The sequence below is a fragment of the Dendrobates tinctorius genome, unplaced genomic scaffold (genome assembly GCF_039654945.1).
Source record: "Dendrobates tinctorius isolate UK_male_01 unplaced genomic scaffold, ASM3965494v1 ptg000020l, whole genome shotgun sequence".
NCBI lineage: Eukaryota > Metazoa > Chordata > Amphibia > Anura > Dendrobatidae > Dendrobates > Dendrobates tinctorius.
This window is the reverse complement of record NW_027361688.1, coordinates 10,475,396-10,491,826: the sequence shown is the minus strand read 5'-3', so window position 1 is coordinate 10,491,826 and position 16,431 is coordinate 10,475,396. Positions and strand designations below refer to the sequence as shown.

Sequence of the window (16,431 nt, the reverse complement as noted above, 5' to 3'; positions counted from 1 at the left end):
CCAGCGTCATTTGCATATGCAAATGAGACCCGTTCTATCACTTTTCTAAATATTCCATTCACCGACGACACCTCTCGAATATCTCCTTGGACTCGGTGTGACTATGTTAGCCTGACGCTGTCTTCGAGGTGACGAGTATAATAGTTCTTGTGTGTCAATGATCCGCTCTCTCTTTTTTTTTTTTTTTTTCCCAGGCTGCGTGCATGGCATGGGTGGGACAGTGGCTTATTGTCTGTCTGCTAGACACAACTTGGTCAGAATACCACTTAGTGGTATGTGAAGCAAGTCAGGATCATTTGCATTTATTTCAGTCCCATCGGGTTTATAGGTCAAAGGAGGCAGTCTGCAGAAACTCCATGTGCCGCTGCACCCATTATTGAGGCTGTCAACAATTCCGCCATGAATACATGCAAGCGTTGCAGTCTTCCGTCCGGGTCTTCGTGCAATTACATACCTAACGATGTATCGGCGCAAACTTTGTGGGTTTTTTTCTTGCTCATTGCGCAAATATTCAACATGAAGGTGAATTCAAGGTCAAGGATCAAACTGTTCCTTGAAAGGAATCCGGCATGGGGTCTTCTATGGGAACAATAGCTGGGAAGCAGTAGGGTTCTCAACGGGTTAAGTCGCGAATGACGGATGGTCGATGTTAATGGAGCTGAGCTGGATTACCCTCTGTGCCACGAGGAATCTGGTACCAGGTGGGATTAAAATGGAGGGTATGATAGCATGCCAACTCATGTCCCTCCGGTCCCCTGCTACCTCTACCCCATCATCTCGGCTCAGCGTCCCTCTAGAGAGCTTTGCCTGCTTTGTGTTATTTTCACTAAATTCCCTATAATAAGCGGCTCAGATTTATCAAATTAGCTACGTTGGTTTCCTAGTGTAAGTATATTAAAAAAAAACCTGGAGTCCGCGTTTAGTATCATATTTACAAGGCTCCTGTCGTCCCGACACGGGTTCCGGATCTTCCAATCTGCCGTTGTTTCTCGGCCATAAGAAATTTAACGAATGCTGCTCTGAAGGAAAGACTGGTGCATCCCTTGTACGCTGTTGTTTGTATAATAACACAGGAGAGAATTTTATATAAACCTTGTGCTCCGCTTTTGCTGCCGCCTAATGAAAATAGAGTCTTATTGCGGTGTCTGGCTTCCGCATGTCCTTTTTGTGCGGTCCTCGGCTCTCTGCATTTAAAGGATTGATTTTCTCATCAAGCATATTATTAATGATTTATCCACATGTGTGATCGGTGGTCGAGACGAGGCTGGGGATCCCATAAATCCTTGCTTGAATGAAACGGTAGTGGGCATGCGAAACTACCACTCCCACGGTTATCACACATGTACAATCCATCCCTCCATTGATACAGGGAACTTTGTGACTTCTGTTCTTTTTGACGGGTGAAGGTCCCACTTTTCGGACCTCCAATGATCACACATTTATCACTTATTTATTGTGGATAGGCCATAAATATATTTAGAGTATTGAAGCTTGTCTGTACAATATATTTAGAGGGCATGCGAAACCGCCGCTCTCACGGTGGTCACACATGCACAGTCCACCCCTCCATTAACACAGAGAACTTTGTGATCCTTGTTTTTGTTGATCGGTAAAGGTCCCAGTGGTCGGATCTCGACCGATCATACATTTATCCCTTATTTATCGTTTATAGGCCACAAATATATTTAGGATATTGAAGCTTGTCTATACAATACATTTAGAGGACAAGCAAAACCAACGCTCCCATGGTGGTCACACATGCACAATCCACTCCTCCTTTGACATAGAGAACTTTGTGACTCTTGATTTTGTTGATCAACAAAGATCCCAGTGGTTGGGTCGGACCTCCACCAATCATACATTTATCACCTATCTATTGTCCATAGGCCATACATTTATTTAGGCTTGTCTGGGCAATACATAGGCTGCCCTGTGGGCACAGTGGTAATAAAGACATATTAGCCCTTACTACTTGTGATAACTGCTGACTGTTGTGTTCCTGGAAGTGTGACCCTCTTGGTTTAGAGACCTCACATATGAAAAGGGGTTGTAAAAACCAGAAACTCACCTTAACTAACAGAATAATGCTAAATTACCATCTAGTGTTCTTTTGCATCAAATACATATTTCACGACCTTATTTTGCTGCTTTCCTTGCTTGCTGAAACTGCTGTTTTAACTGTCTACTTCATATTCCTTTTGCAGATGCTTTGAACTGCTGCTCTTGCAAAAATCCATACTTAAAACATTTTATAAAAAGACTTTCCCTGTTTGACCTTCTCTGCTCTCATCCCCCATGTATTACAGACAGTGAGATTGTTTGTAAGTACTGCTTGAGTGTGGATTCTGGCTTAGAGCAGCAGTTCAAAGCAGCTTCTAAAGGAACATGTACTGGGCAGCCTAAACAGAAAATTTCAGCATGTTGTTTGGAAGGAGGAGGCTAACAAACTTGCCACATATTGTGTTTATACATTAAAAAATCTTGTTAGCGCTATCTAATGGTGACTGCAGCCAGTTAGATATGTATCATTTATGGGCAGGTGATTTGGAGCTCAGTAAGATAAATGTGACCCTATTTGCAATGAAGATTTTCACTGAGTATTACTGGAGATCATAGGGTAAGGATGGCATTAAAGTATAGCTGAAATTTGTGATACTGGCTTGGTCTCTCCTTGTGCCCCTGATGCTTTCACCCCTTTGTGAAGCCCACCCATCACAGCATATAGGGTTTATTGAACACTATGCATATTGTGCAGTAAGTGCATCCAAGTGTTCACTATGAACGTTTCCTGAGATAATGGAGGCAGCATGGCCTGCTGCTTTGCATATATGTCTGACGAATGTCCCCCTTAATGTTCATGCCTACTGCCAAAGTGTTTCTCATAGAACGGGAGCGATCTTGTATGCAGACCACGTTGGGATGCGCTTACACGTACACAAATGTGCCATATACAACAGGAGCCTTACAGACATTAGTATTCACATTGTAGAACATAAGTGGACATTGTACACAAAGATGTTTAATTATCCGAAAGGAAATGGATTCTGTAATGTCCTAAAGATGATGGGCGTACTGGCAAAACGTGTGGAGGTGAGGGGTGCAATAATAAGGGATGCGATGGTTACGGATGCAATGGCGAGGGGTCCGAAGGTTAGGGGTGCGAAGGTGAGGGGCGCTATGGTGAGGGATATGATGTTTAGGGGTGCGAAGGTTAAGGGTGCGATGGTTAGGCATGCAAAGGTGAGGGGTGCGAAGGTGAGGGGTCCGAAAGCAAGGGGTGTGATTATGAAGGGTGTGATGGTGAGGGGTGTGATGGTTAGGGATGCAAAGGTGAGGGGTGCGATGGTGAGGGGTCCGAAGGTAAGGGGTGCAATTGTGAGGGGTGTGATGGTGAGGGGTGCGAAGGTGAGGGGTGCAAAAGTGAGGGGCGCTATGGTGAGGGATGTGATGGTTAGGGGTGCGATGGTGAGGGGTGCGAAGGTGAGGTGTCCGAAGGTAAGGGGTGCGATTATGAGGGGTGTGATGGTGAGGGCTGTGATGGTTAGGGATGCAAAGGTGAGGGGTGCGATGGCGAGGGGTGCGATTGTGAGGAGTGTGATGGTGAGGAGTGCGAAGTTGAAGGACGCTATGGTGAGGGATGTGATGGTAAGGGGTGTGATGGTGAGGGGTGCAATGGTTAGGGATGCAAAGGTGAGGGGTGTGAAGGTGAGGAGTGCAAAGGTTAGGGGTACGATCGTGAAGGATGAGATGGTGAGGGGTGTGAAGGTTAGGAGTGCAATGGTGAAGGGCGCGATGGTTAGGGGTGCAATGGTGAAGGGTGTGAAGGTGATGGGTGCGTAGGTAAGTGGTGAGATTGTGAGGGTTGCAAAGGTAAGGTTTGCGATTGTGAGGGGTGCGAAGGTGATAGATGCGAAGGGGAGGGTGCGATTGTAGTCCTGTATCAGATCAGGATATAAATGGTTATAAGCTGGAAGGATATGCGTAGCTTTATCGAAGAAAATAAACTCATATCTATCAATAATATATTTTTATCTGTTATCTATTCATTTATCTATTTATCATCGAGTTATCTGTCTATTATGTATCTATTTATTTTCTATCATCTATCTATCTATCAATTATCTATGTATTATCTATCTGTCATAGAGAAAAAATAAAATCTATATTAGACATCTCCAGAGAGGGGACATATCCCCTCACATTGAACATATGGGATTAATTATGGCTGGAAAAAAAAGAAAGTAATTATAACTAGAGAGGTGAGAAAGAGAGCTAACGCTTCAACCTACATTGAAGTAGGCAGCTCTTGCATTGGCTGGGTAATTACAGCAGAGAAATGCTATGAGAAAAAGACAGCAAGCCTGAGATTAGTTTATGCACAGGCGGGGAAATACACTCCTCCAGGAAAGAGCTTCCTCTAATCAAAGGACTGTTGTGAGACTTTTTGTCTTCAGTGTCCAGATATGAATATTGGGGTTTTTTTTATCAATCTGATATTTATGGGAGATATATTTTTGCTGTCATCAGAAACCGTCCAATTTAATATTCTTCCAGTGGATGGTCTTATCCATGTTATGTTTCTTCTGCATAAAAAAGATAAAATCACAGTAGGAAACATGACAAAAATATCTACCGCCTGGGACCTCCAGGGCTGAAGAGATCCTCTAAGTTGGGGATCTCATGGAATTCTGAAGGACCTAGCACATCCCAAAACCAGCTCTCATGTGAGCTCATCAAGGGGAGGTGTCTGAGTGTAGCATTGAGCTAATAAAAATGAATGTTTGGGTCTATCTTTTTGTTCATTCTGGAAGACATAAGTTTGCTGTGAGAGTGTTCCATTTTCCCAATCGGAGTGGTAAGCTCTGAGCCATTCTCGTGGCTTCAGGTTCAGTAATTTCTTTTCTTATTCCTTTTTACTTAATGTAATTGAATATACCAAATTGTTTTGTTCCCATTTTGTATCATCTTGTATATTTTTTTCTAAAAACACTGCCTATCTTTCTGGATTAAATACATAACATTTAAAAGCTCTGTTCCTCTTGCTCTGTAAACCACACCCTAGAAAGCCATATGCTACCTGTCCAATCAGCCTGTATAAACGATTGGTGGTAGCAGCTAATAGGGGTTCCTTTTATTTGTTATTGTGGAGTTGGCAGTGACCATACCGTCGTATATATATTTATATATATATATATATATATATTCATATCCCATGTGTTGGAATCAGGGGTGCAAATACCATACGCTCACTGTGAGTCCCCCAATAACCGGCCTAGTCTATCACTCGTCAGTCAATTGCGTAATTGTCCTGACGATTGGAGGCAGTGGAGTTACGTCCCTTGACAAATTGGTGGCAGTAGTGGGATCTGCGTGATCTCTCCTTTGGTAACAATGGTGGGATTTGCGTGACCCCCACCCCCCTCTCCGGCTGTTATCCTTGACATCTATCAATCTATCGATCGATCCGTCAATCTTTTGATCTATCTACCTGTCTGTCTCGCGCTCTTGTCCACCTTTCTGCGTATATTCTTTACCCTGTATATTTTGAGCAGTAAGTCTGATCATATCGGGTCTGTTCATCATGTTATGGGTTAAATTTCCAGCCCACTGTTATTCTCAGGCCTTTTACCTAGTTGTCACAAGCAGCCTGTGCATTCTGCGAAATGAAGACTAATTTGAGAGGATCATTTGGAAGTCAGAGTCATGCCCTGAATTTCAATGTATAAACATGGAGAGCCGTGCCAACCTGGCACCGGGCCACGTATTCAAGAGTAAACATGAGTCTCCCGGGCGGCTTCAGATGGAGGCATCAATACGAAATCTAGTCACCGTCTGACTGGCTCACAACAGCAGCGTCCCCCCCCCCACCGCACCGCACAGACACCGCCACAGCCGACTTAACTCTTCAAACCCCTGAGACGGGGACACAAATTACCAAATAAATTAAAACAAATAAATTAATAGTGATGTCGACGTGCAGACAGACTCGACACCAAAGTTTCACAAAGAGCAGGAAAGCGTGGCACCGTGCCCGCGCCCTGCACTGCCATCTATCTCACTGAGCGCCGCTCGCTGGTGGAGGCCGTCGGTTACCTAGGGACTGAACGTGCCAGCGTTGCCAAGGAAACCATGGCTGGACCTGAGCAGTCCCACTGACTAATGCCATACATATGGCACGGCGGACGACGTGATCGCACAGGATGACGACATTACACATTTACAATTATCACAAGCTGCATTATAAGTTATAGATTTTTTTTATTTATAAAACTCCATCTCTATATATATGATTCTATATAAAAACCTATAAAAATATAAAATTCCATCTATATATAGCATATATAAAATTCTATATAAAAAAATCTAAAAATCTAAAATAATTATATATATATACACAGTATATATATATATATATATATATATATATATATATATATATATATATATATAATATATATATATATGGAAAAACATAATTCCCACTAATTAAAATTTTCCTATTAGTACAAAGAAGCGGAGGGATCAATATCATTAATTGCCGCGGGTACAACTGGGAGGTGATAGATTTTTTGTTAGTGTTTCTCTATAGCATGAATATTACACACTTACAGTTTTACTACACACAATATTTACACTCTCTGCAGCTCACACCTGTACACAACACTACTACATGCACAGTACATACACACTCAATTCTCATGCAGACACAGCTCTGCTACAGCAGCACACACACACAGCTCAGCTATATCACCAAAACAAATGCATACTCAACTTGGCTACAACACATGTTTCAGCGACATCATCCAACACACACATCTTGGCTGCATCATCAAAACACAAAAAGTTCAGCCTCAACACAGTCAGCACAGCTACATAGCCGAAACGTTCACACTCAGCTCAGCTATATCATCGAAAACAAGCACACAAACTATACATTACAGCATTTTGACATTCCTTCCAGGTACTCATGCAGCTTTAGTGGTGTGCATGTGCTGGTAGCTTCCTCTCCTGCCCTGCACTAATCAGACTGATCAGCTTCGGGCTGGTGGAGCTGTGCTGCTGCATAGTTCTCTCAATGACTGGGAATGACACAGCATTCGTTTCAGTCACTGGAACACGCACACACTTTTTAGCAAGGTGTTTCTTGCTAAAAACTGTGTCATAGTAAAAAAAAAGATATGGGGTATATATTTCAATGATATGATATCTTTCATTGTATGGGGACACAAACCAACCTCCGATCTAATCTAAGCTGGAAACCCAGGGAGGTTCTTGTAGGTCTGGTGACTCATAATTTCTCTGGTTCCAAAGATTATATTCCTAGGTCCAGATTATTCAACCGGCATTTTCGTTTGTTTTTTAGCATGTGTTGGAGTAAGATGAGCCAATTTCATTAAGGGGTCAAGGGATGCGAGTCAAGGACTGGTGTACTTTCCTGTTGTAATTTATGTCACTTTTGTGATACATTTGTCACGTTTGGCCAATTCATCTGAGCTCCGCCCTTTTTTTTCGAAATGGTGCCGTTGCTTTGCCAGTCATAAAACTTTACCACATTTTAATTAGTTTTATGACATAAAACTGGCTAGGTCCTTTGTTCCTCTATTCACATAAGTTAAGATTTCCTCCTTTGGCGTCCAAGGCAGTAGAAAATGTCGTATCGCCCTTGGTTCTTGACCTTCAGCTGCCCTCTTTTACTTGCCCTCTTGAATATAAAAAATGTAAAACCAAATTTCAAACTTTTTGGTAGCGTCCTCCTGGAACCTTCCAGAAATCTGCATTTTGTTAAGGTTTCCAATGCGTGGCACCTTGTTGAATATACTTACCAATAGTTCAGATTTTTTTCAGGCATGGAACCACAATGGTGGTTTCAATGCTTATCCTTCCTCAGAGTGGGAATTGTGGGGGCATTTCTAGCTATTTTTGGGGTGTTCCTGGACAGTCACAGAGCAGGGCTTAGATTTTCCATTTTGGGGTATTAAAGTGTTCTAAGTACGTATGTTTTGACTTCAAACAGAATCCCAGGATCCAAACAAAGGCAAGGAAGGGCAGATACCGGAGTTCATGACTGTGAAAAGGGGTGTACAATGACAAACATTCCCCAGTGCACCGTATGCTGTAAAGGCACATAACTGTGTGGGGGGAGGGGGTTAGAATTGTGAATTGTCCCTTGCTCCTCACTGGGGCAGCTGCCTATTTTGCCAGTCCGCTTTCTACGGTAATACTGATAAAAAGTCTCATGCACACAGAACCTGTAAATGGAGCTGTAGGCACTGCTGAATGTTGCCATATGGTGCCACTATATAACACTGTATCTATGATTCTAGGGAAGAAGGTTTCTGAAATATGTTATCCGATGGAGTTTGCCATTATCTTTTTTTACGAACTGATTCCATATGGATCCAATATGGGTACCACAGACTCATATGGCTGCCATATTACAGATTGGGCCAGTATCAAACTTTATATGGAGCCCTATACATCAGACAGTGGCGTAACACCAATGGCATACCACCATATGACCGCTATGGGGCCTGAAAGATGGGGGGGGGGGCTGAATGAACCCCACCACCACCACCACTGTCTGGCATCTGTAGTCCTTTGGAGCAGGATCACATGCTGAGCCTGCTCCATACCTGGCAGGTGCTAATCGCAGCTGTGTACCGCCTTAGATGCCTTGGTGAACAGTGACCATAGCATCTAAGTGGTTAGACCGAGCTAAAACCATCTTTTACTCAAATTGGGTACCGACAGCGTGATCTCGGGAACCCAGTGGGTTATTTTACTTTAAGGGGCCATGGTTTTATGTACTGCCCCTGATTTGAAGCCTAAGATTTTGATATTTCTACTTAAGGGGCAGGGATTTGTTTTGCAGGATTTGTGTATTGCTGATCTGTTTCTCGAATTATACCTATGATGCAGAACAGGGACGTTACACCTCATTACACGCCGAGTGTCTAGAAATATATTGAAAAGCTGATTTATTTGAGATTCGAGTCGACGTTATCAGCGTCTCTGTTCAGCCTCAGCTGGCGTTGAGGGGCATAATGCCTTTTATGAGGTGGGCATCTTTCCAGGTCTGCCTAATACTCTAGGGTCATTCTAAACAGAAAAGTGCTGAGAAAAAAAAATGGAAGAGATGTAGATGAGGCTTGTGTCACCTAGAGCGAGGATGAAATTCATCTTCATGTCATGACACGAACAAAACAAAACTGCTGGGGTTTGAAATGATAAATCCACTAATAGGGTGTAGATGGTATTGTTCTGATGCCCGATGGCATCATATTTACTGTCCTCCAGGACTGGGACTGGTGCCACAATTGTACAAAGCCTGCAGTGTGCATGCATACCCCGGGTGGAAATGCCAGGGTCCTGCTGGTCAGATATGCAGGGCGGATTATCTCTCCACGTGACATAGCCCATTAACTATATTTTTAAAGGGGTATTTCCATCTCAAGTCATTTAGGGAAAATCATTATGGAAGTCAATCTGGAAAGTGACAGCCACTCCTTTGTTCTTTCTCCACTTGGAGCAGCAACCAGCGTCCAATTCATCAGGCATGTCTGTGATCGGCCATCCGATATTCTTAACATCACCTAAGTTATCTGTTTACAGTGACACCTTACAATGTCAGGCGGTGACAGTCAACAAGAAGAGTTTTAGAATTTGATGTTTGAAAAAAACAAAAAATGGGCAAACAAAAGGATCCGAGCAACTGTGAAAAGACCAAACTTAAGGTGTCTAGATCACTGGGTCAGAGCATCTCCAAAATGGTGTTTCTTGTTGGGTATCCCGGTATGACGCAGATCTTGTGCAGTGTTCCCAGTATATAGCAGGTCTTGTGGGGTATCCACAGTATATAACAGGTCTTGTGGGGTGTTCTTGGTACACGGTAGGTCTTGTGAAGTGTTTCTTGTATACAGCAGGCCTTGTGGAGTACTCCTGGTGTTCGTTGAGTTTTTTGTGTTCCATTATACAGAAGACCTTTCTTGTGAGGTATTCCTGCTGTATGGCAGATCTTGTTTCCAGTATACTGCAGGCTTTTCAGGGTGTTCCTGGTATACAGCAGGTCTAGTGGGCTTTTCCCAGTATACTGCAGGTCTTGTGGGGTGTTCCCAGCATGCAGCAAGTCTATTGGGATTTTCCCAGTATACAGCAGGTCTTGTGGGGTGTTCCTTGAATAGGGCTGGTCTTGTGGGGTGTTCCCAGTATATGGCAGGTCTTGAGGGGTGTTTCCAGTATACAGCAGGTCTTGTGGGGTGGGTGCCAGTATGCGGCAAGTATTGTGTGGTGTTCCCGGTATACTGCAGGTCTTGTGGGGTGTTCCCAGTATATGGTAGGTCTTGTGGTGTGGTTCCCAGAATATGGCAGGTCTAGTGAGGTGGTGAAGTATTCTCGATACACTGCAAGTCTTGTGTGGTGTTCCCGATATACAGTAAGTCTCATGTAGTGTTCCCAGTATACCGCAGGCCATGTGAGGTGGTTCACAGTAAACGGCAAGTCTTGTGGGGTGTCCCTGGTATATGGAAGGTCTTGTGGGGTGGTTCTTGTTATACAGCAGGTCTTGTGAGACGGTGGGATATTCCTGGTATACGGCTGGCTTTGTTTAGTTTTTGTGGTATACGACAGGTGTTGTGGGGTGTTCCTGGTATTCAATTGGTCTTTAGGTATGTTTCCAGTATATGGCACGCCTTGTGGGGTGTTTTTGGTTTGCAATGTTTAGTCTGTCCCAAAGGTCATGGACAGACCGAGCAGAGGGCCTTTGCTAATCACTGTCTACCTCCAAAAACACATACAATGTGCATGTGAGAATGAGATCATGAGTGTTCTGCTGGAAATCCTTGGCTCCCTCACATCACAACTTCCTGGACTTGAAGGATCTTCAGTCTTGGTTCCAGATATTACAAGTCACATTCAGAGGTCTTGCGAAGTCAATAGGACTTTACGATTCAGAGCTGCTTTGGCGGCATAAATACAATATTAGGCTGAGATCAAATTCTGAATTCTTCACTCATCTTGTTACTAAAGAGCAATGCTTTACAGATCACACTATGAAGAGTTATAGAGCTCATACAGGATTAGAAAAACATGGCTTCTTCCTTCTAGAAACAGCCTTTCATTTTTGTCCATATGAGTACTAAGGATTGAGAACCGATCTTCCTGAAAAATGGGTCGTACTCCATAGTCAAAAGAAACGTGAAGAAGCCAGATCAAGACTTCAATACGACTGTGGTGTTACATTGTGTTTTGTTGGGTCCCTTTTGTGTTTGTGTTTTGTTTTTTTTTAGTCTCGATCCCATCTAATGTTTTGGTATCTATGACAAACAAGAGCTCCACATGTGCTTAATTACTAAAAGCTTCTGCGATGGAGTATTCTCCTGGGTTTTTCAGATGTTGTTTTAGCTGCATCATCCTCAGAAGACCAGTTCATTTTTTGAAAGGCATTTTCTGGTAAGCATGATCTCTTCACATCCCTTCCACTTCAGGCCTCCAACTTTTTTATTGTACAAAGTTCAGCTTCAGAAAATAACACACATCACAATTTAGGACTTGTTTACTCAAGGTCGTCTGGAAGGTCGTCCGTGTGTTGTGTCAGAAGCACATGCAATATTCTTATATTCTTCTTCCTCTTGGTCTGTATTTGGCCCGCGTTTGTGGTTGTTTTTATGCAGTTTGGCATCATATGCTGATGGACCTAAAGTGTTCTTGGTCCTTTCTATAGGTTTCTCCACTCATGAACATGGCCTTCAAAAAGTGCAATCATCATATACATTATTGGTGTACCAATCCATCTACTTAAAGGGTTGCCCATATTTTGGGGACATTTTTTCCCTTAATTGAGTGTATGTATTTGGAGCTAAAAAAAAATGTTGTCATTGGGTTTCATTAAAAATGTTGCTTCATTTTGTTTTTACAGGCTCTTTGTTTCCCTGCACATTGCACTCTGATGTGGTCTGTGTGTGTAGTTAACGGCATCCAAGTCCAGAGTGTTCAATTAAAACAAAGTTTATTCCGCAATAAGCGTGAACTACATTTCGACCTGTAAATGTATTTTTCAGATACCTATTACAGGTCGAAGCGTTCTTCAAGCGCACATATAAGACTATTTCCAAGAGGGTTCCTTGGAGAATTGGACTGACTGTATGAGAGTGTTGTCAGCCGCCTTTGTTTTCTGGATATTGAGGTGGTCTATGGTCATAAATCGGCTGAGAGGCACTCCGAGAAAAGTCACACCTTCATTGTGGACTGACCGATGGATTCTCAGACGACTCATTCTGCAGTCAGAAATAGAAAGGCATTAGAAGGCTAATATAGAATAGAAAATGTAGGGATCAGCATAAAAGAGCAGTGTTAGCTTAAAGAAGTTGTCCATTACTTGGACAACTTCTTCTCATACCCATCGCTTGGCCCCCATAAAATAATAAAGCTTATAATCACCTCCCGTGCTGGCGGGCGCCATTCCTGTGCTGTCGACACTCGCTTTCCCGGGTCTCTCGAGCTGTTGTTGTGACATGTGACGCTGGCGCCCAATCAGCATCACTGTCCCTGCCTCTTGTCGAATTGAGCATGAAGAGAAAGTCAGAGATCATCTACAGCCCGGACTTCCTCTTCATGTTCGATTTGCCCGAAGCCGGAGACAATGATGTCAGCGCTGATTGAGCACCGGTGTCAAGTTTCACAACACCGCACGAGAGCCCCAGCAAGAGCGAGTGCCGACAGTACGGGAACGACGCCAGCACGGGAGGCGAGTATAGGCTTTATAATTTTATGGGGGACAAACATTTTGCTCAAGAAGGGGTTGTCCAAGTAGTGGAAAACCCATTTAAACTCCTCCCAAAAGTAGGTGTTCCAATTCAGTTCCCATTCCGTTTTGGTTGTTCCATGGACATGACGGGTTCACAGGGCCCAAATACCTATGTTAACAGCAGTGATGATGGTTATGTATGAAGATCAGTTCCATACTTCATGAAGGCAACTGACGTAGAAATTTCTGCAACAAATCTGCTGCGTGTGACTATACTATAGAAACATAACTTAAGAATAATTTGATTGCAAAGAATCTCCCTGTTACGACCACCAGGGATCAACTGTTATGTGGGCTAACCTGCCACTAAGTGTTTTTGTTACCCGTAGCTTCGATCTAATCCCCCTTACGGATCCCCCTGGCTCAGTCCCCACTAGATGCTAATTATTTTGGTTGGTTTTGGCCATTGTCTTTGTTGCTACGATGCACAACTATTGCACATCAGGGATGCATTCATACCTTCGATACTTGGGACCCAGTGAGACCAAGATCTCAAAAAATTGATGTTGAGCCGCACTTTCATTAAAAAAATCAATGTTAATGCTGCCCAACCGCAGCGATTAAGTGCTGTCTGTACAATTACATGATTATTTATTGAAGAACAGATCTGGAATAAAAATTGAAAAAGTTACCTTAAGTAACTACTGCAAAACGTGGCTGAAATCATTGTGTTGGAAAGGAAAAGATTGCCAGCTCTACATATAAAATCTTCCTTCCTTTATGCTTGACCGCTGGGATAGAAGCCATAGTAGACATTCTTATGCTTTCCAGGCCATGAGGGACTTTGGGCCAATGTTCAGAAGCATTTTATGCACTCATTGACCACATGTACCTGCAAAATTTATAATAAAAAGTTAAAGGATGAATTGAGTATTTCTTGGCCCCTTGTGGGAGGGGCTCTCATTTAAAAGGGGTTGTCCCACTAATGATAATGCCTTTCAAAATTAAGTCAATCACCTAACCTGCTCCTGGCACCCTTTGTAGACCATTGATTTTGCCAGAAGAAACCATGCCCAGCAAGGCTAGGAAAAATGTAAAAAGTAGTAGAATCATAGAACTTTAGAGTTGGAAGGGACCTCCAGGGTCATCGTGTCCAACCCCTTGCTCAATGTAGGATTCACTAAACCATCTCAGACTGATGTCTGTCCAGCCTCTGTTTGAAGACTTCCAGCCACGCATTATTCTTAAGCCAAACCCTTCATACCAATGTTCATTCTCTTATAATCCCATTACCTGCACCACCATGCCCTGTTCTCTGCAATCTTAAATTAAGAAACCTCCAGAATAGTTGGTTTCCGGGAGTTTGGGGGAAGGTTCCAAAAGCCTTCCAGGAGCCTCAGAGGTTTATCCTTATTCTGAGAGTTGGCAAATTGGTAAGTGTGTGTTCTGGGCTCATAGGGAAGACTTATTCCCTTAGCTATAGGTTAGAGTGAGCAGCACGAACCAGAGCCTGTGATGCAGTGGAGCTGGACTTGCCGGATGATCCACGGATCAGCAAAGTCTACTACAATAGAGTATACAAAACGTCAGACAAGCTGAAATGGAAGTAGAATCATAGAATCAAAGAATCATAGAATCATAGAATCGTAGAGTTGGAAGGGACCTCCTGGGCCATCTGGTCCAACCCCCTGCTCAAAGCAGGATTCGCTAAATCATCCCAGTCAGATGTCTGTCCAGCCTCTGTTTGAAGACTTCCATTGAAGGAGAACTCACCACTTCTCGTGGCAGCCTGTTCCACTCATTGATCACTCTAACTGTCAAAAAGTTTTTTCTAATATCTAATCTGTGTCTCCTCCCATTCAGTTTCATCCCATTGCTTCTAGTCTTTCCTTGTGCAAATGAGAATAAAGTTGATCCTTCTACAATGTGACAGCCCTTTAGATATTTGTATACAGCTATTAAGTCTCCTCTCAGTCTTCTCTTTTGCAAACTAAACATTCCCAAATCCTGCAACCTTTCCTCATAAGACAGGGTTTGCAGACCGGTCACCATTCTGGTCGCTCTTTTCTGAACTTGCTCCAGTTTGTTGATGTCTTTTTTAAAATGTGGTGCCCAAAACTGGACACAATATTCCAGATGAGGTCTGACCAAAGATAAGTAGAGGTAAATAATGACTTCACGTGATCTAGACTGTATGCTTCTGTTAATACATCCTAGAATTGCATTTGCCTTTTTTGCTGCTGCATCACACTGTTGACTCATATTCAGTCTGTGATCTATTAGTATACCCAAGTCTTTTTCACATGTGCTGTCACTTAGCCCTATTCCTCCCATTCTATATATGCTTTTTCCATTTTTATTGCCCAGATGTAGTACTTTGCATTTCTCCCTGTTAAAAACCATTCTGTTAGTTGCTGCCCTCTTCTCCAGTTTATTTAAATCTTTTTGAATCCTCTCTCTCTCTTCTCTAGTATTAGCTATCCCTCCTAGCTTTGTGTCATCAGCAAATTTAATCAGTTTACCCTCAATTCCTTCATCTAAATCGTTGATAAAGATGTTGAACAATACAGGGCCCAGGACAGAGCCCTGTGGTACCCCACTTGAGACATTCTTCCAACTGGATGTGCAGCCATTTACGACCACTCTTTGGGTCCGATCACTAAGCCAGTTATGAATCCACCTAACAGTTGCCTTGTCCATTCCATACTTAATCATTTTTTCAATAAGGATTGTATGAGATACTTTGTCAAATGCTTTGCTGAAGTCAAGATATACTATATCTACAGCATTTCCTTGATCCACCCAATCAGTGATACCGTCATAGAAGGAAATTAAGTTAGTCTGACATGACTTATTAGTTACAAACCCATGCTGACTCTGTTTAATCACTTCATTCTTATCCAGGTATTGACATACATGTTGTTTAATAATTTGTTCAAAGATCTTTCCTGGTATAGAAGTCAGACTCACCGGCCTATAGTTACCTGGGTCCACCTTCTTCCCCTTTTTGAAGATAGGAACAACATTTGCTCTTCTCCAGTCTTCTGGCACTTCTCCTGTTCTCCAAGAATTTTACTAGAGGAAGCTGAGCCAGATGTGCGGATTATGCAGGAACAGCAGAGAATTATGTGGAACTGGTATATTGTGCAGGAGTGCTATTACTCAAAGGTGTAGAAAAGATGTATAATCACACTGGTATCTTGTTAGCAGAAGTGCAATTACACACAGGTATAGTGGAGACGTATAGGAAAGCTGGTATTGTGTAGTAGGTGTACTATTACATACAGGAACCACAAGTTTACCTGTGATAGAGAATGGCAGAAACTAGTAAATTATCAGATAGCTTCATAGTAGAGTCTGGTTTGTAAACCTGTATCCAGACAAAACACAGCAGAAAATGCAATAGACTGAGCTTGGAAGTAGTTACAGTCAGGAGTAGTTGAAGCAGAGTCAATTGGAAGATGAGGCAGACTCCTGGAAAACATGTAATGGTAAGATATTCTACTTCCTGAATACTCTGGCGGTGAAAGCCACAAGAGCCAACCTTGAAAGACCTTGGTTGATGATGGCAGTAACCCAATACGAAGTAGCACAGAGGGTGTCAGACATTGGGGAAGGAAACAATGTCTGACATAGGGAGTCAGACATAGGGGAAGGAAACAATGTCTGACATAGGGAGTCATACATAG

General features: G+C 42.8%; 1 long non-coding RNA gene across 1 annotated transcript; it reads right to left on the bottom strand.

Moving 5' to 3' along the window:
* Positions 1 to 11,987: 11,987 nt before the first annotated feature.
* LOC141083412 (uncharacterized) lies at positions 11,988 to 14,416 on the bottom strand. The gene is made up of 2 exons (XR_012230709.1): positions 13,435 to 14,416; positions 11,988 to 12,272 (listed from the first exon to the last, which is right to left on the bottom strand). It is a non-coding gene; the product is annotated as an uncharacterized lncRNA (long non-coding RNA).
* Positions 14,417 to 16,431: the final 2,015 nt, after the last annotated feature.